General features: G+C 38.5%; 1 pseudogene; it reads left to right on the top strand.

Moving 5' to 3' along the window:
- The first annotated feature begins 2849 nt into the window (after positions 1-2849).
- Positions 2850-3873, top strand: LOC125921634 (methionine aminopeptidase 1D, mitochondrial-like; annotated as a pseudogene).
- The last annotated feature ends 1069 nt before the right edge of the window (positions 3874-4942 follow it).

Here is a 4942-nt window from a genome sequence, read left to right as displayed (position 1 = left end):
TAATAATTAGAATAAATAAATATTAACTAAATTTTTTAAAAAAATTTTTTAACGTTTATTTATTTTTGGGACAGAGAGAGACAGAGCATGAACAGGGGAGGGGCAGAGAGAGAGGGAGACACAGAATCAGAAGCAGGCTCCAGGCTCTGAGCCATCAGCCCAGAGCCTGACGCGGGGCTCGAACTCACGGACCGCGAGATCGTGACCTGATCTGAAGTCAGACGCTTAACCGACCGAGCCACCCAGGCGCCCCAATATTAACTAAATTTTAAAAGATAAAGTCACAGTTGGATTTTATAAAATCTAAAATATGCTGTTAATAAAAGATATTCCTAAAGCGTAAGAACACATAAAAGTTAAAAGTAAAAGGATAGAAAATTAAATATGAAGCAAATTTAACCAAAAGAAAGTTGCTACAGCCATTACTAACAACATATAAATGTCAAAGTAAAACGTATTATTAAGGACGGAGAATTCAATTCACTATTTAATGTAATTATCCAAGAAGATAAAATAGTTTTAAATATGTAGTTACTAATAAAATTGCCTGAAAGTATATGAAGTAAATTTTATTGGAACTGCAGGAACAGAGTAATAAATCCACTATTTTAGGGAGGGATTTCAGCACACTACTCTCAATTATTGAGAAGTCAAAGAGAAAAAAAAAATGACAAAGATATACAAGATCTGAATTACACAACTAAAAAACTTAACCTAAAGAACATTTGACACTTAGAATAAAAATATTATTCTCAAGTACAGATGACTATTCATAAAAATTATCATGAATTAGGACATAGAGAAAGTCTCAATAATTTTATAAAAATAAATATGCAATTAAATTAGACATTAATATACAAATACAAGGGGCGCCTGGGTGGCTCAGCCGGTTGAGCGTCTGACTTCAGCTCAGGTCATGATCTCGCGGTCTGTGAGTTCGAGCCCCGCATCGGGCTCTGTGCTGACAGCTCAGAGCCTGGAGCCTGTTTCAGATCCTGTGTCTCCCTCTCTGTCCCTCCCCTGTTCATGCTCTGTCTCTCTCTGTCTCAAAAATAAATAAACGTTTAAAAAAAAAAAATACAAATACAAATTTTTAATTCCCACTTACTCAAAATTTATTTTTCAAAGCCCTGATAAATGACTTGTGGATTAAAATGATATCATAATGGAAATTTTAAAATGTCTAGAACTGAGGGGCCCCTGGTTGATTCAGTCCATTAAGTGTTCAACTCTTGGTTTTGGCTCAGGTCATGAGCTCACTCACAGTTTATGAGTTCAAGCCCCTCATCAGGCTCTGTGCTGACAGTGCAGAGCCTGCTTGGGATATTCTCTCTCTCTCTCTCTCTCTCTCTTCCTGCCCCTCCCCTGCTCATTTGTGCGTGCTCTCTCTCTCTCAAAACAAATAAACTTAAAAAAATAAAATAAAATATCTAGAACTGATTTAAATTTTTTTAATTCTATGTCAAAATTTATGTGATGCAAAAAAAGCAGTGATCTGAGGGAAATTTATAGCCTTAAACATGACTATTGAGGGAAAAAATTGAAAGCCTCAAAAATCAATGAATTAATTGTCCATCTTAAGAGATCAGAAAAGGAACAACAGGATAAAGGTAAAGAAAATACAAGAGATAAATGAAAACAAAGAATAGAGAAGACTAACAAAGCTAAAACGCCAAAATATGGCTATTTGGAAAAACAAAGTAAATAAACTTTGAAAAAATTAATCAAGATAAATAAAGAAAAGATACAAATGATTTTATAAATAGAGGCAATTATTATAGGAAAAATAGGAGTTAAAATGATTTGAAAAGACTTCTAATTCCAAACAAGATGGAAAAATCAGATTGACTCATCTGCCAGAAACAAACAAACAAAAAAAGAAATCAAACATATATGGAACAGTAGTTTTTAGATATTGGTCATTATGCAATAATTGACAGCAAATGATGCCAGAGAGAAGGGAAATTTGAGGGGAGTCCCACAATCACCCCATCAGCTTACTGTTTGGGAGAGATTTTAGACTTCAATTTAGTAAGAATCTGTAACGCAAATTAATGCACCCACTTTGTTAAAGAATTTGGCATTATATAGTTGAAGATTTACATAGTCCGTAGCCTTCTGTTCCTAGGTATATCTCAACAGAAACTCTAACACATGTAGGACAGGATACATGCAAAAGACTGTTTATACGAGCACTGTTCACAATAGCAAAAACCTGAAAACATCACAAATATTTATTCACAGGAAAACTGCATGAATGAAGCATGCCATATATATATGTATATACATATATGTATACATATATGTATATACATATATATACATATATATATGTATATATATGTGTATATATATGTGTATATATATGTATATATATGTGTATATATATGTATACATATATGTATACACATATATATACACATATATATACACATATATATGTATACATATATATATATATACATATATATATAGTAGAACTAATTAACTACACAGGGACTTGCTTGGCATAAGATAACTCCTAACAACAAGCTATTAAAGTGGAAAAATAAAGTCCCTAAAGAGTAAGTTGAGCATGATGTTCTTTCTGGAAAGTTAAAAATAACTAAAATAAAGGCTACATAAAAATAAGTAAAAACACAATTAATCTATCTGTATAAAACGGAAAGTAACTTCCACTTCTGGGAGCATAGATGTATCTTTCCCTATTCTTCCCACTAAGTAGAACTAAAACCTCTGCTTTTAATATATAAGGCAAACATCATGCTGTACATGACATCCCCGTGACTTATTTTATAACTGTTAGTTTGTACTTTTGACCCCCTTCATCTATTTCACCCACCTAGGATATGCCTGGAGTATTGGTGACCCCAGCCAACAAAACAACACCCAGTGGCCTCCACCTGCTGGTACTTAGAGGTTGTTACAGAATTTTCTCTTCACCACTCAATCGTATCTACTTACATTAGCCATCAGCAAAAGAAGAAATATCTTTTTCCGGAGACCAAGAGATATTTCACACAGTATAGTTTTGACGGCTTCAGTTTCTTCATTCAGCTCATCCAGTCGCTAAACACATAGAAGCCAGGATTGTACCCGAATGGGGAGACAGCGGTAGAAGTTAAGAATGAAGCTCAGATTCAGGGGATTCCTCAGGCTTGTCAGCTGGAGGGACATGACCTCCTCCTGCCTGAGAAGAGCTTAAAAATTGACATGACAACTGAAAACATAGCAGCTCCTGTTCATCAGGAAAACAGCAGTCCGCACGCCTATCCCTCACCTCTAGGTTATAGAGGTTTCCCAAAATCTGTAACTCTGTAAATAACGTGCCATGTCATGGTATTCCTGGCAACTGACCTCTTCGGAATGGAGATATGATCAACAGATGTCAGGGTCTATTACAACAGCTGCCCCGGAGGCACCTCTGAAATATTTTTGGTGGGCAGTGGTGGATGAATGCGATTAACACCTTGGTGGAGGCTGCCAAGAGGTGTAGGCATGAAGCAACGTGGCTTACGGGGCCGTCTCCCTTCTCTGTCACTGGAAACACAATCAGCCAGAACTCATCAGAATGGTTTGCAAGCCTGTCCACAATTGGTGGGTCGCGGGGCAGGGAGGCTTATCTTCACTTCCGCAGGATGGATGGGGCTGGGGCTTCTCACGCAGCTGCCCGACGGGTCCCGTGGAGGCAGCAGACAGAGATGGCAGAGACCACTGCGGACACCGCCGTCCAGGTCCTGGACTGTACCGGTAATCTCTGCCGGGCCACGCTTCCTCCGGCCCAGTAGCCAGCGGCATCTGCTGGGGCAAAAAAAGCGGGGCTGCGGCTTCTTCGCCGGGGAGCCGTACTCCACACGTTCCCCCACAGACTGAGCGCGCACCACGTGGCTGGATCCGCTGGAAGCTCTTCCGGTGCAAAGTTACTGCTCTGCGCCTCGCTCCGGTAACAGGACCCACCTGGGATAGATTTTCCCGTCAAACCGCATCACGCCGGAGCGCCACGGTGGAGCTGCCTCCGTGTGGAAACTGCTTTTCAAGCGCACAAATAGCACCGCCTTTCATGGTTCCTTCTTCCTTGAGTTGAGGCCTGGGGATCTCTTCTTCCCTCGCCAGGAGGACGTTGGAGTCCCAGAGCGGCTGGTCTTCCATCTCAAAAATTGTCACATTCTAACAGGTGTGAGGTGCTATCTCATTGTGGCTTTCATTTGCATTTCCTTGATGATGAGTGATATTGAGCATCTTTTCATGTGTCTGTTGGTCACCTGTATGTCTTCTTTGGAGAAATGTTTGTACATGTCTTCTGCCCATCTTTTCACTGAATTAGTGTTTTGGATGTCAAGTTGTAAAAGTTCTTTATATATTTTGGATAGTAACTGTGTATCAGCTATGTAATTTGCAAATATCCTCTCCCATTCAGTGGTTCCTTTAGTTTTGTTGGTTGTTTCCTGTGCTGTGCAGAAGCTTTTTATTTACATGTAATCCCAATAGTTTAATTTTGTTTTTGTTTCCCTGGGCTCGGGAGACATATCTAGAAAGATGTTGCTACGTCCAATGTCTGAGGGATTACTGCCTATGCTCTCCACTAAAACTTTTATGGTTTCAAGCCTTACATTTGGGTCCTTAATCCATTTTAAGTTTATTTTTGTGTATGGCATAAGAAAGTGGTATGTTAAGCACACTGGAATTAAAAATTAAATAAATAGATAGATATATAAGTATATTTATCAACAAGTAGTTCTTCATAGACTGAAACTTAAAAAAAAAAAAAAAATCTCACCATGGCAGTTCAAGTGCAGGTTGCTGAGGTCAGCTTATATAGCATGGTGTACATCATGGTCACTATAGTCAATAATACTGTATTGCATTTTTTTTATTTTTTTTAACGTTTATTTATTTTTGAGACAGAGAGAGATACAGCATGAACGGGGGAGGGGCAGAGAGA

Source organism: Panthera uncia, chromosome C2 (assembly GCF_023721935.1).
Source record: "Panthera uncia isolate 11264 chromosome C2, Puncia_PCG_1.0, whole genome shotgun sequence".
In the NCBI taxonomy this organism is placed as follows: Eukaryota; Metazoa; Chordata; class Mammalia; order Carnivora; family Felidae; genus Panthera; species Panthera uncia.
This window is presented reverse-complemented; position numbering and strand designations above follow the sequence as displayed.